Genomic DNA, 15,970 nt, shown 5'->3' on the forward strand with positions numbered 1-15,970 from the left:
CATATTCTCCTACTTGGGTAGAATTTTGGTATCTTCTTTTTTGCCCTTGTCCACCCTCTCATGATTTAAGTCTGCAGAAGACTGAGAAGCAGGGTACACTGGTAGAGAAAACACCACTATTATCTCTTGGATAAAAATGCAGGCTTTCTAATTCCCTAGCTGTGTGACCTTGTGCAACTCATTTAATTGATATTTTTAACCCACAGTTTTCTAATAGGTAAGATAAAGATAAAACAATACCTTTGTCACAGAACTTTTGTGAGGATGTTAAATATGATACTGCTAAAATTTTAAAGTACTTGGCTTAGTATTTGGTATAAGATCTATGCTCAATAAATAATAGAATTATCTTTTGTTAATAATAATAATTATGAGGAAGTAAAGAAAATAATATTCCCTGAATTACTTTCATTGAGAGCTTTGTATTTGTTTGGAAATTGTTATTTGGTAAACTTCTTGGGATGAATAATGAAACTCCAAGGATAATTTATTATTCCTGAGAAGAAATGACAAACTTGCTTTTTGTTTTCAGAAAGTAAAAGAGAATAAAAGTAAACAGAGGGGACTGGAGGAGTGAGAGCAGATTGAGCTAGTGAGATGGATGGAGAAAGGCTGTTTGCCACGTAAATGACACATTCCAGGAATTCCCAGGTGTTTTGTGCTGTTGGACATATCTATGAAATGGCTTATGGAAGTGAAGTGTATGTGTTTGTGTATAAGAGAGCAAAATTGGAGAGTAGATTAATTTTATATCCTGATTGACATGGGAAAGATAAATCTAGCAAGTGCTGATACAATTCTTGAAATGAGAGGATTCCTTAAAGATGCAAATCTCTGAGATTTCAGAGGAAAGGCATGTGAACTTCATAGTCTGAAACAAGGGTCAGGGTGTTGGTGGGGGGTGAATTTTGTCCATTTTGCCTAGATCTCTAAGAGACAGAAATGCCTCAGCTAGCATCTGGGTTATATAATGGTGATGTCAACCATTTCTTCTCCCTGCAATATTGATGTGTAATTGGCCAGTAGAATTTAAAGTGTGACCAGTATATTTAAAGAATGAAAAGTATATTTATAGTTTACCATATGGTGATTTGATAATATATGCATACATTGTAAAATAAATATCATAATCAAATTAATTAACTCATCCATATCCCACAGGTTTTTTTTTGGAGGGGGTGAAAACACTTAAGATATATTCTCAGCAAATTTCAGGTGTACAACTATTATATTATTTATACTTATGTTATTTATATATGTTATATCATATATTATTATATTATATTATTATACCACAGTATTATTAGCTGTGGTTGCCATGCCATACTAGAACATAATTATCTTATAACTGAAAGTGTACCCAAACAATATCTTCCCATTTCTCTCACTCTCCAGTGCCTGGAAGCTACCATTCTGTTCTGTTTCCAGAGGCTATAAAGGATTCTCCAGTGAAGCAACTCCTTGCTAGAAAGAGTGTTTTCCTTTTCCAGGGTCAGGTATTATTTCTTTGGTGTTTCTTATTTTTTAATTTTAATTTTTTTAAATTTTTAAATTTTTTTGCTTTTTTTAAATTATAGAACATCTTAGTCCACAGGGATCAGAACAGGCTTTATTTCCTGCAGATAGATCCTTAGTGGCCAGACCATCTGCAGTGTCTTTTACTTCTTCACCATCACTCCTCCCCCACTGCTTCACACCCAGATTCCTGTTCTTTTTACCTTTAGCTGAGGAATTAGCTGCTTTGGGCAAGGATTTAGAAGTCAAATACTGACTCTGCCCTTGCCTACCTATATAATTTTGAGAAAGCCATCTTCGTAATATTCTTGATTCTTTATTTCCTCATTTATAAAATGGGCAATGATTCTATCCTTTAAGGGTCATTGTAATAATTAAATGAGTTAATGTATTTGAAGCACATTGCACAGGAGCTAACTTTTGTTATGTAATCAGTAAGTTAGTTACTTCCTTTCTCCTTCAGCTGGACTTTTATAATTGCCTCCTAAGCTTCTTGAAGACACATGATGCCACCCCCTTGTCTTTTTCTTCTTTGTAGAATCTGGCACCATGTGTAAGCCCAGTATGTGGCATCACTTAGTCCTTTCCTCTCTGTCCTCCAGTCATATTGAACTTATTCCAGCTTCTTGAATGTCCCATATTCTTTCCTCTGGATCCTCCAAAATGTAATTCATTCTGCTGAAAATGGCTTTTCTCTTCTTTCTCTGGCTAATTTTGACTAAACTTATCAAATGTTAGCTTGAGGTGACTGTTGTTCAGAGAAGAATTCAATGACCCTCCAAACTAAGTAAAGACCTCCTTTTTAGGTTTTCATCACTTCCTTTACTTTTCCTTTTCAGCATTTTACCCTCTTGCAATAATTCCATTAATTGAAATTATTCATTTAATGTCTATCTTTATTACATGGCTGTAAACTATTTGAGGCAGAGATAATGTTTATTTTGTTCAGTGTTTCTTTAATGCCTAGCATTGTGCCTGGGATGGAGGGCTATATAAATGATTCTTAGTTGACTGACTTTTAACATTATCCAAGTGAAAATTGGTGCCATTTGAATAGGGCGGATACACACCATGAGGATCCAGGGCTGTTAGGTGTCCAGTTTAGTAATTTGTACTTCATAAACACTTGGTAAACAGTGATTTAAGTCTAGGTTGTGAGAAAAGCAGGAATGCATGTACTTTAATATGCCCACTTGCTTTTCATTTTTAAAAGCTGTCTTTGTTTCACTAAGGAATTACTTCCCAATGGCTTGTGATATAGAACATTAGTCTGAGAGCTATTAATGATTATGAGAAGCACTTTATTATACCCTGTGCCCCTTTAGGAGAGCCACAATGAATATGGACATTTTTAAGGTTTTAAGAAGTCTGCTAGTAATGAAAATGGGCCAAAGTTGCTTATCCAATATTTCCAAAATGTATTTGATTACTGATACCCTTCTTGCCTGAACACTTGTTAACATTTAGTGTAATATAAAGCATGTAAGAAACACTGATTTAAGGAGTAGCACAATTTTCTTCTACTTTCTTTTTAAACAACACAGCTAGGTTATTTAAACATTCAAAACTTTTAACTAAATAGAAAGAAAATAGATGCCTTTCCACTAACATACTCTATAACTCTAGAATGATTAAAATTTTCATCTTGAAGATCCTTTGAGGTCATAAAGTTGATGTATGATATTTTATATATGAAGACAGAAACATTTTCTGGAGGAGCATATTATTGTGGGGAAAGCCATAAGCTCCTCGGGGCAGACAGCCTGGGGACAGTCTTGGCTCCACCACAACCTGTGGGATTTTGGCCAAAATTCCCATTCTTTCTGTGCTTGGCAACTGCCTCACTTTGTATAGTGAAGTTACAAGGTATTGTGGCTGTGAAGAGAGAAGAGGAACAGAGATGAGAGATCATAGAAGGGCCCTCAGTGTCTGTCTGGGAAATGAGAATCCAGTTTTAAGTCCCCCAGGCTGAACTGCTCTGGCAAAAATAGTTGGATTTGTAGAAGGAAAACATCACTATGTAATCTTGTTAGGACTGTGATATATTTACACATTTAGTAAAATCAAAAATATTTTGTTTCTGACAAAAGGTGTATTTGTGTGTTTGGTTTTATTCTCAAAGCATGTATTTTAAAACTTGTTTTCTTTTGCTCACACATGCTGTAAAGTAATTGCATTTCAAACTTGGATATCCAATAAAAGAAGACACCTATCATGTCCAAAAAAGAACACTATCAAAAAAAGGAAGAGATCCCAAATCTCTGCTCTGAATATGTCATTCTCTTCTGCAAATTTCAGTGACTCTCTTTAGCCTGAAGCAATGTTTCTAAAGTGGTGTTCTTTGGAACAAGGGGTGATTTTTTAGGTGTTCCTTGAAAACAGTATTTTATAGATAAATAGGCTGAGAAAATGCAGCATTAAACAAAGCTTAAAGCTACTCTACTATAACATTTAAAAAGTAAATATATCATTTAATTTTAAAAATATGCACAGTGAACAAAATTCAGAAGGTATGAAATGGTATATGAAGAAAAGTAAGTTTCTTTTTCTTGTTTTACATCTATCCATTCCCCTTCCTGGAGGCAACCAATGATAGAGGTTTCTTATATATCTTTTCAGATGTATTTGTATACAAGTATATACATTTATATATTACTTTTTAAACAGTAATGTTTAATATAATACTGTATATCTTATTTCACACTCTTACTCTTTTTTCTTCACCTAGCAAAGTCATGGTGTAGAGAATAGTAGTAGCCGCATTTACAGATCACTTCTATGGGCCAGCACTATGAAGGACTTTACATGTAAATATCCATTGACTTATCATAGCTCTGTGAGATATATAGTTTATCTTCATTTTACAGATGAGAAACAGGAACGGAAAGGTTATGTGACTTTCATAAGTAAGTTGTAGAGCTGAGTTCAAATAGTGACAGTTTGGCTCTAAAGCCTTTACTTTCAAACACTATACCTCATTGCTTTGATGTGATGTGATATTAAATTAGTTCTGATTTATTTTTTAATAATATGTGCATAGTTATTCATTATAGGAATGTATTATAATTTATTTGACCAGTTTTTTATGTATGGACATTTGTATAAGCTATTTCATATTATAAATAATGCTGTGATGACTATTCCTGAGCAAAAGTGATTTTATACATGAGCAAGTATATATGTAGGAATATAATCTGATAGTTCATTACATTCACGTGTACATCTTTGTGAGGATATATATATATGTATGTATGTATATCTCCTATGTACATGTGTATGTACATCTTATATACATATATATATCCTATATATACATACACATATCCTATCCATATATATCCATATATATGGATAGGATATGGATATATATATATATACCACAAACCTGATCATGACCTGTGCAGAAATCAAGAGTCAGATACTCAACAGATTGAGCCACCCAGGTGCTGTATTTTGCTTTTAAACTCCCTTCCAAAGTGATTTCCAAAGTGACTGTACCAGTTTTCATTGCCACCAATAATGTATGAAGGTTATACTTTCTCTATATCTTTCCCAGCACTTATTGTCTTATTGAATATTAGCCATTCTAGTGATAACTGTCTTATAGATAATGTATTCTACTTTTAAAGAAGCTTTTTCATCAAACTGAATTCTTATTATGATTTTAATTTGCATTTCCTTAATCATTAATGATTTTGAACACCTTCTTGTGTACCTTTAGCCACTTGTATATCTTCTTTGCTGAAATATCTTTTGATATCTTTTGCCCATTTTTAAATAGATTTGACTACTTCTTACTGAGTTGAAATAATTTGGGTTTTTTTCATTATTATTTTTTTAAAATTCCGTTAGTTAGCATATAGAGCACAATGATATCAGGAGAAGACTCCTTAATACCCCTTACCCATTTAGCCCATATCCCCTCCCACTACCCCTCAAGTAACCCTCTGGAGGGTTTGTTCTCCATATTTAGGAGTCTCTTATGTTTTGTCTCCCCTCCCTGTTTTTATATTATTTTTGGTTCCCTCCCTTTATGTTCATCTGTTTTGTATCTTAAAGTCCCCATATGAGTGAAGTGATATGATATTTGTTTTTCTCTGACTAATTTTGCTTAGCACAATACCTCTAGTTCCATCCATGAGGCTGCAAATGGTAAGATTTCATTCTTTTTAATTGCTGAGCAATACTCCATTGTATGTATGCGTGTATGTATGTATGTGTATATATATGTGTATATATATGCCACATCTTCTTTATCGATTCATCCATCGATGGCCATTTAGGCTCTATCCATACTTTGGCTATTGTTGATAGTGCTGCTATAAACATTGGGGTGCATGTGCCCCTTCAAAACAGCACACCTGTATTCCTTGGGTAAATACCTAGTAGTGCAATTGCTGGGTTGTAGGGTAGTTCTATTTTTAATTTTCTGAGGAGCCTCCATACTGTTTTCCAGAGTGGTTGCACCAGTTTGCATTCCCACCAGCAGCGCAAAAGAGATACTTTTTCTCGCATCCTCACCAATATCTGTTGTTGCCTGAGTTGTTAGTTTTAACCATTCTGATAGGTGTGAAGTGGTATCCCATTGTGGTTTTGATTTCTATTCCTCTACTGATGAGTGATGTTGAGCATTTTTTAATGTGTCGGTTGGCCATTTGGATGTCTTTTTTGGAGAAATGTCTATTCATGTCTTTTGCCCATTTCTTCACAGGATTATTTGATTTTTGGGTGTTGAGTCTGATAAGTTCTTTAAGGCTTTTGGATACTAACCCTTTATCTGATATGTCATTTGTAAATATCTTCTCCCATTCCGTTGGTTGCCTTTTAGGTTTGCTGATTGTTTCCTTCGCTGTAGAGAAACTTTTTATTTTGATGATTTCCCAATAGTTCGTTTTTGCTTTTGTTTTCCCTTGCCTCTGGAGATGTGTCGAGTGAGAAGTTGCTGTGGCCAAGGTGAGAGAGGTTTTTGCCTGCTTTCTCCTCGAGGATTTTGATGGCTTCCTGTCTTACATTTAGGTCTTTCATCCATTTTGAGTTGTTTTTTGTGTCTGGTGTAAGAAAGTGGCCCAGGTTCATTTTTCTGCATGGTGCTCTCCAGTTTTCTCAGCACCATTTGCTGAAGATACTGTCTTTATTCCATTGGACAGTCTTTTATGCTTTGTCAAACATTAGTTGGCCATTTGTTTGTGGGTATATTTCTGGGTTCTCTATACTGTTTGACTGATCTAAGTGTCTGTTTTTGTGCCAGTACCATACTGTCTTGATGATTATAGCTTTGTAATACGCTTGAAGTCCCAGATTGTGATGCCTTCATCTTTGGTTTTCTTTTTCAAGATTTCTTTGGCTATTTGGGGTCTTTTCTGGTTCCATACAGATTTTAGGATTGTTTGTTCTAGCTCTGTGAAGAATTACGGTGTTATTTTGATAGGAATTGCATTGAATATGTAGATTGCTTTGGGTCATATTGACATTTTAACACCATTTGTTCGTCCTATCCAGGAGCATGGGATATTTTTCCTTTTTTTTTTTTCTTTGATTTCTTTCATAAGCTTTCTGTAGTTTTCAGTGTATATATTTTTCCATCTTTGGTTAGACTTATGCCTAGGTATTTTATATTTTTTGTTGCTTTTGTAAATGGGATTGATTCCTTGATTTCTCTTTCTGTTGCTTCATTATTGTTGTATAGGAATGCAACTGATTTCTGTGTATTGATTTTATATCCTGAGACTTTGCTGAATTAATGGATCAGTTTTAGCAGTTTCTTGGTGGAATATTTTGGATTTTCCATATAAAGTATCATATCATCTGCAAAGATTGAAAGTTTGACCTCCCCCTGGGTATTTTGGGTGGCTTTTATTTCTTTGTGCTGTCTGATTGCTAAGACTTCCAATAGTATGTTGAATAGCAGTGGTGAGAGTGGACATACCTGACTTGTTCCTGACCTTAGGGAAAAAGCTCTCCGTTTTTCCCCATTGAGGATGATATTAACATTTGATCTTTCATATATGGCTTTTATGATCTCAAGGTATGATTCTTCTATCCCTACTTTCTGGAGGGTTTTTATCAAGAAAGGATGCTGTATTTTGTCAAGTGCTTTTCTGCATCTATTGAGAGGATCATATGGTTCTTGTCCTTTCTTTTATTGGTGTGATGAATCACATTGATTGTTTTGCAGATATTGAACCAGCCCTGCATCCCAGGTATAAGTCCCACTTGATCATGGTGAATAATTTTGTTGGATCTGATTGGCTAATATCTTGCTGAGGATTTTTGAATCCATGTGCATGGGGAAATTGTTTCATATTTCTTCTTTTTAGTGGGGTCTTTGGTTTTGGAATCAAGGTAATGCTGGCTTCATAGAAAGTGTATGGAAGTTTTCCTTACGTTCCTATTTTTTGGAACAGCTTCGAAAGAATAGTTGTTAACTCTTTAAATGTTTGGTAGAATTCCCCTGGAAAGCCATCTGGCCCTGGACTCCAGTTTTTTGGGAGATTTTTAATTACTAATTCAATTTCTTTACTGGTTATCAGTCTATTCAAATTTTCTATTTCTTCCTGTTTCAGCTTTGGTAGTATATATGTTTCTGGGAATTTGTCCATTTCTCCCAGATTGCCCATTTTATTGGTGTATATTTGCTCTTTGTAATTCTCCAGTGTTGGTTGTGATCTCTGCTCTTTCATTCTTGATTTCATTTATTTGGGTCCTTTCCTTTTTCTTTTTGATCAAACTGGCTAGTGGTTTATCAATTTTGTTAATTCTTTCAAAGAACCAGCTTCTGGTTTCTTTGGTCTGTTCTGTTGTTTTTCGTTTTCAACAGAATTGATTTCTACTCTAATCTTCATTATTTCCTGTCTTCTGCTGGTTTTGGGTTTTATTTGCTGTTTTTTTTCTAGCTCTTTAGGGTGTAAGGTTAGGATTTGTATCTGAGACCTTTCTTCCTTCTTTAGAAAGGCCTGGATCACTATATACTTCCCTCTTATGACCACCATCCTGCATCCCAAAGGTTTGGGGCTGTGGCTTAATTATTGACTTCCATGTGCTTTTTAATTTCCTCTTTAACTTCTTGGTTAGCCCATTCATTCTTTTTTTTTTTTTTTAGAATGTCACTTTTGTCTAATGATAGTTTACATTACATTACTTTCCAATTAGTCAAATGCAAATTTTTCATGAATTTTTAAGATAAAACCTATGACTTCAAAGACAATTTTCCCTTGCCTAGGCTGCTTTGAGCTATGCTAAAGCCATCAGGGTGGCATGCTTGGTCTCTCTCCTTTGCTATTATAAAGGCTGTTTCAGGGCAAGATGGTTGAGAAGTAAGGAGCTCCGTACTTGCACTTGCACCCATACCTCACACAGAAAAGATCTGAAGCCATTGGAAACCTTACAAAACCTGAGAGATTGGGAGAAAAAGGACGCAGAATCCACTGAGAAAGCCTTCTAACGTGAGTGTGAACTGGGGAAGATAAAATCGGGCCGGGATCAGAGACTTCAGGGTCAGAGGCGATCCCCCTCTGCGGGGAGTGAGGGGAAAAAGAGAGAGTCCGAAACAGAAAAACCTCCGCTCGGGGCATAGAAACACCCTGCGCGCCAAATACCTGCACTCCAGGTACCCTCGTGCCAACTAGTCTGGAGGGGCTAAGCGCACAGACTGCTCCTTTGTGCTGCCTCCTGGCGGGCTGCACTTCTGGAGTAGCGGCGTGCCTGCCGCCATTGTCCTCTCAGCAGGCTTGGGCCCCTGGAAGAGCCGCGTGCAGACACCGGGCGTCCGCGCTCCTGGCTGGCTGGAAGAAACTCTAGAGGGAAGGCAAAGAGCTAAAAACTGGGAGATGTGCCTGTGAGTTCGTGTTTCGGGTGAGGAGCATAGAGGGACCTGGTTTTCCTCACTCCAGCGGGCTCAGGGCACCCGGCAGGCAAGCTCCCCCCCCATGCTCACCAGCCCTACCCAGAGAAAGAAGCAGCAATTCTGACCCCACCCCCAGAGCTAGGCAGGAGGCCTGGAATTGCCCCGAGGGGGTTGCCTGGTAAGGTGTGTCTAAGGCACTTTCAGCGGGGCATGTGGACTGGGATTTAGAGACTGGGACTGGACTGGGTTGAAAAGTGCAACCAACTTTGGCTGAGCCCCCAGTACCGGGAGTTTACATGCCCACAAAAAAGCGAGGTGCAGCTTTTGGTTCAAGAAGGTACTGGAGCACTGCCACTCTCCTTCCCACAACCACCAAGGGAGAACTCCTGCCTGAGGCATTGGATCACCCCATGCCCATCCCTGCTTGAGAGCTGCCCTCCTCCCTTTTTTTTTTTCCTCCTCTTTTCTTTCTTTTTTCCCCAGAACACTGACCTGATTAACTCGGGTCACCGGCTTGCTTAAACAATCACTAGGAGTCCATTCTGTAGATGTAAATTCTACATGTACCGACATTTTCATCTCTTTCTCTCAGGAGTAATTAGACTGTATAGTCTCTCTGGATAATACCAGCGTCCTTCTCTCACCTATCCAACCATATTCTACCTTTTAGCTCTTTGAAAAAAGTTTCTTATCCCTTGTGCCTGTTCATTCTATTTCCAATTTTGCCTCATCCCTGCCCTGTCTTCTCTCTTTTTCTCTATGCTCTTCAACCAGCACTGCATACACACAGCTATTTAACTGTAGCTGGGAAATCCGGTTATATGCTTTAAACCATTCTTTGTCCATAGGTTTTCTTCTTTTTTCCTTTTCTTTTCACCTTTTTGACCCTTTTATGTATTTTATACTCACTATTATTTGCCCTCCCTCCTCTGTCTTTTATCTTAACTTCCTCGTTTTCCCTCTCGGTTTGCATGTTAGTTGAATTACTCTGTGCGTTTGTATGCTCCTGCTCCCTGTGTGTTTGTCTGTCTGTTTTCTTTTCCAGGGCTACCTCAATAAACAAGCCAGAGTACACAAGATGGAGAGTCCAAAATATCACTACAAATAGGAAAATAAAATAACCAAGGACCCAACAAGAGAGACCAAGAGATACAATTCAAAAAACACTCTCTGAAAGGAAAGGCCCAGGACAGTCAAAGAGTCTTCTTGGATACAGCAGCGCTCATAGGTGCAGAGAGCATAACAGGTCATTAAAACTAACAAGAGCCGGAGAGCTAACTAAAATGACGAAACAAAAGAGCTCTCCTCCAAAGAAACTACAAGAAGAAATGACAGCTAATGAACTGCTCAAAAAGATATAAGCAGCATTACTGAACAAGATTTTAGAATAATAATGGTAAAATTAATAGCTGGGCTTGAAAAAAACATAGGGGACATCAAAGAAACTATGACTACAGACAGAATGGAAAATAAAAATAGGTATGAAGAATTAAAAAATGCGATAAATGAGATACATAATAAATTAGAGGCCTCCAATGCACGGATTGAAGAGGCAGAAAGGAGAATAAGTGATTTAGAAGACACCATTATAGAAAAACAAGAAGCTGACAAAAAAAGAGACAAACTGATCCAGGAACATGAAAGAAGAGTTCGAGAGCTCAGTGATATGGTCAAATGCAACAATATCCGTATCATAGGAATACCAGAAGACGAAGAGAGAGGGAAAGGTGCTGAAGGAGTCCTGGAACAAATTATAGCAGAGAACTTCCCCGACCTGGGGAAGGAAGTAAATGTAGAAATACAAGAGGCTCAGAGGACTCCCCTCAGACGTAACTTGAATCGATCTTCTGCACGGCATATCATAGTGAAACCAGCAAAATATAAGGACAAGGAGAGAATTTTGAAAGCAGCGAGGGAGAAAAGGGCCCTAACATACAAAGGGAAACCTATCAGAGTGGTGACAGACCTACCTACTGAAACTTGGCAGGGCAGAAAGGAATGGCAGGAAATCTTCAATGTGATGAACAATAAAAATATACAGCCAAGAATCCTCTATCCAGCAAGCCTGTCATTCAAAATAGAAGGAGAGATAAAAACCTTTCCAAGTAAACAGAAATTGAAAGAATTTGTCACCACTAAGGGAGCCCTACAAGAAATCCTGAGGGGGATGCTCTGAAGGAAACGTTGCAAGGAACAAAGATACCAGAGACACCACCACAAACATGAACCCTACAAAAGATACAAAGACTCTAAACCCACATATTTCAATAATAACATTGAATGTAAATGGGCTGAATGCTCCAATCAAAAGACATAGGGTAGCAGAATGGATTAAAAAACAAAATCCATCTATATGCTGTCTACAAGAAACTCATTTTAGACTGGAAGATACCTTCAGATTAAAAGTAAGGGGATGGAGAAATATATATCATGCTACAGGAAATCAAAAGAAAGCTAGAGTAGCTATACTTATATCAGACAAACTGGACTTTAAGGACAATAACAAGAGATGAAGAAGGGTATTACATAATAATTACAGGGTCCATCCATCAGGAAGAACTAACTATCATAAATGTCTACTCACCGAATATGGGAGCACCTAAATATCTAAAACAATCACAAACAGAAACAAACTTATAGATAAGAATATGCTAATAGCAGGGGACTTTAATACTCTGCTTACAGCAATGGATAGGTCAACCAGACAGAAAATCACTAAAGAAATAATGGACTTGAAAGACACATTGGACCAGATGGATCTGACAGATATATTTAGAACTCTACATCCTGAGGCCTGGGAATTCACTTTCTTTCTTCAACCTGATCTTTCTTCCCTTGTAGGTTAAGGACTTTTTTTCCCTTGCTGCTTTCCTCATTCTTTCCTTGCCTGAGTATTTTGTGAATTTGAATATGATATGCCTTGTTGATGGCCGGTTTTTATTGAATGTAATAGGAGTCCTCTCTGCTTTCTGGATTTTGATGTCTGTGCCTTTCCCCAGGTTATGAAAGTTTTCTGCTATGATTTGCTCACATAACCCTTCTACCCCTTTTTCTCTTTCTTCATCTTCTAGGACCCCTGTGATTCTGATGTTGTTCTTTTTTAATGAGTCGCTTATTTCTCTAATTCTTAAATTGTGCTCTTTTGCCTTAGTTTCCTACTTTTTTTTTCCTGCTTCGTTATTCTCCCTAAGTTTTTTCTCTATATTGCTGATTCGCTGCTCTCCCTCATCAACCCTTGCCATCATGGCATTCATTCAAGCTTGCAGCTCAGTTATAGCATTTTTTATTTCATTCTGACTTTTACTTCTTTTACTCCACAGAAAGGTATTCTATTTTCAACCGCAGCTACAATCTTATTATCGTGATTCTAAATTTTTTCACACATCTTGCTTGTATCTGTGTTTATTAAGCCCCTGGCTGTCGTTTCTTCCTGCTCCTTCTTTTTGGGTGAATTTCTTCATTTTGTCATTTTGAAGGAAGAAAAGGAATTAATAAGGTAAAAAAAATTCAGATATTAAAAACAACACACACACACACACACACACACACACAAACACACACACACACCAAATCAAATGTTGCTATATCCTAGGTGTGTTTTAGTCTGGTTGTTGAAAAGAGCTTGGTAGATTAGAGAAAAATGAGGGTGAAAAAAGTTAGAAAATTTGAAAAAATGACTACAGTGAAATAGAATAAAATGAGATAATGGAAGTAAAATAGAATTTGAAACATTTACAAAAATGTAAAAAATATATAGTTAAAAACTTAAAAAATATTTTAATAAAAATTAAAAGTAAGAATAAATTTTTTCTCTTTCTGTATTCAAGAAAGAGAAAAGAAACAAAAAAGAAAAAAAAAATTGAATAGATGGACCAGCAAACAGACTGAAATACAATTGAAATTACATTGTTTTCCCCTAGAAGTTAAACTAGAAAGCAGGTGGAGAGATTTGTGGTGTTCCTGAAGAGTGAGATTAGCCCAGTGAGGTGAGTGTAGTGTAACAGTTTTGTTCTCCACTAGATGGTGCTGCTCTGCTTACTGGGGTGGATTATTTGGCACTTGCAGGTGTGTATGCGCATGCGTGGGAGGGGTGAAAATGGCGTCACCCAGCTACCCAGTCTCTAGTATCAGAACTCTGTTCTCCCTGATCAGTGTTCATGCACCCCTCATTTATCTCCAGCTTCCATCCACTCCCCACTTCTACACTGTCCATGACCAAGTCCTCAGGTTGCCAGGGGCACCTCCCTCCTGAGTTTTATCTCAGATGTAGCTTGTTTCCCAACTGGTAACTTCTGAGGGACTGTGGCTTTGACCCACTCAGACCTTCTGGAAGAGGGTCTCACCGAGCAATGGCCAGGTGCTGGCAGCACCCAGGAATGTTCGTGGGACCATGCTGTTTCTGATGTCCAGAAACTGCGGCTGGGTGCCAGCCCGCCCCAGAAAAGTTCACACGATTGTGTAGCAGTAGCCTTTCAGGGATTATAGAAAATAACAACACACATCTTGCACCATGCTTCACCCTTAATGTCCTTGTTCCAGTACAGCAAATGTGGTTGTTCTCCTGAGTCAGCTGGGACCTTTCCCTGTTGGGCATGTGTGTGTGCACAGCCTCTACCAAATGCCCTCCCAGCAGGTGAACTGCCTCTTCCTGTGTGGCCTAAGGATCCCCAGACCTCAGTCTTTTCTCCTGGGGACTTGCCCTTCTGACCAGATACTGCCAGCTATTGAGCTGTGGAGTTTCGGACTCTGCTCTCCCCTTGTTTATAAAGTCTTAATGGAATTTAAACCATCTCTTTTCTCCGTTTTCCCTTTTTTGTTAAGTCCATGTGGCTGTTTCCACTTTTCCACTTTGTCTCCAGCTGGTTTTTTGGGGGGGTTGAGGTTGCTTTTCCTGTATTCTGCCCACATCTCTGCCCTCTTTCTGCAAGCAAAAACAGCTCCCTGCCCTCTGCAGCTTCTGTCTCCCTAAGTTCACCCCTCCATGACATGTACCTGCTGAGTTTTGTGGTCCAGGTTGTGCAGATTGTTGTGTTAATCCTCAAATCAGTTTTCTAGGTGTGCAGGATGGTTTAGTGTTCATCTGTCTGTATTTCAGAAAAATATGGAATGCTTCACGAATTTGCATGTCATTCTTGTGCAGGGGCCATGATAATCTTCTCTGTATTGCTCCAATTTTAGTATATGTGCTGCTGAAGTGAGCACGAAATAATTCTTTATATATTCTGGATACGAATTCATTATCAGCTCTATAATTTGCAATTATTCTCTCCCAATATTGGGTTCATCTTTTGATTTCTGTATCCTTTCATAGTGCAAAAGTTTTGAATTTTGATAAAGTATAATTTTTTTTTTCATTTTTGGATTGGTTTTTGATGTCGTATCTAAGAATTCTTTGCTAGCCAGAGGTTATGTTTTCCTTTAAGAATTTACTATTTTAACTCTTAGATATAAATATTTGATCCAGTTTGTGGTAACTTTTGTGCATGATATTAGATAAAGATCTAATTTTTTTTCTGAATGTAGGTATCTACTTGGTCCAGCACCATTAGTCAAAAGATTGTATTTTTCCAGTTGAAATGTGTTGACACTTTAGTTGAAAATCAGCTGACTGTACGTGTATGGTTTTATTTCTGAATTCTCAATCTTGTTTATAGATCTCTATGCCTGAACTACTCTTAAAAAACTGGTCTTGGTTAATGTAGCTCTAAGTTTTGAAATTAGGTAATGTCAATTCCAAAAAGTTTTTATTGTTTTGAAAATTGTTCTAGCTGCTTGTTATTTTCAGCAAAAAAGCCTGCTAGGATTTTGATAATTATTACATTGAATCTATAGGTGAATTTGGGAAAAACTGCTGTCTTAATAATATAAAGCCTTCTAATCTCCAGACATGGAATATCCACCCTCTTACTTATATTGTATTTATTTTCTCTTAGCAATGTTTGTAAGCTTCAGTGTTCAAGTCTTGCATTTCTTTTGTTAAATTTACTTTGTTTTATTCTTATTAAATAATATATGACATAATAATAATATTTGCAAATAACAAATCCATTTATTTTATTTTACTGGTTAGAATGGAATAGAAATGACAGAGGCATATATCATTTCCTTGATCCTGACCTTAGGGGGAAGGATTCTATGCTTTAACCATTAATTATGATGTGAGCTTGGGAGATTTGTTTTTTTTCCAGCTTTATTGAGAAATAGACATGCATCACTGTATAAGTTTAGGATGTAAACTTTAATATGTTGTGTAATGATTACCAAAATAGGTTTAGTTAACATCCATCGTGTCTTATAGGTACAAAAGAAAGAAAAGAAAAAAATATATCCTTGTGAGAAGAACTCTTAGGATCTATTCTCAACAAGTTATAAAGTACAACATGTAATGTTAAACAGGATGACTCTAGTTTACGCTACTATAAGGTATTTAGGAAAGTTGCTAAGAAATAGGTTTGTATAGGGGACCCTGGGTTGCTCAGTTGGTTACGCGTCTGACTTCAGCTCAGGCCATGATCTCACTGTCCATGAGTTTGAGCCCCACATTGGGCTCTGTGCTGATAGCTCAGAGCCTGGAGCCTGCTTCAGATTCTGTGTTTCCCTGTCTCTCTGCTC

At 37.3% G+C, this 15,970-nt stretch overlaps 1 protein-coding gene and 1 non-coding gene across 9 annotated transcripts in view; one reads left to right on the top strand and one right to left on the bottom strand.

Annotated features, from left to right (window-relative positions):
* Positions 1 to 15,970, top strand: part of LOC120240623 (BEN domain-containing protein 5) — a 1,403,952-nt gene that overhangs the window by 398,109 nt on the left and 989,873 nt on the right. The window lies entirely within an intron of this gene.
* Positions 14,454 to 14,560, bottom strand: LOC120240637. Its single transcript, XR_005530672.1, has one exon. It is a non-coding gene; the product is annotated as a U6 spliceosomal RNA (small nuclear RNA).

Source organism: Hyaena hyaena, unplaced genomic scaffold, assembly GCF_003009895.1.
Source record: "Hyaena hyaena isolate Hyena2069 unplaced genomic scaffold, ASM300989v1 scaffold_257, whole genome shotgun sequence".
Lineage (NCBI taxonomy): Eukaryota > Metazoa > Chordata > Mammalia > Carnivora > Hyaenidae > Hyaena > Hyaena hyaena.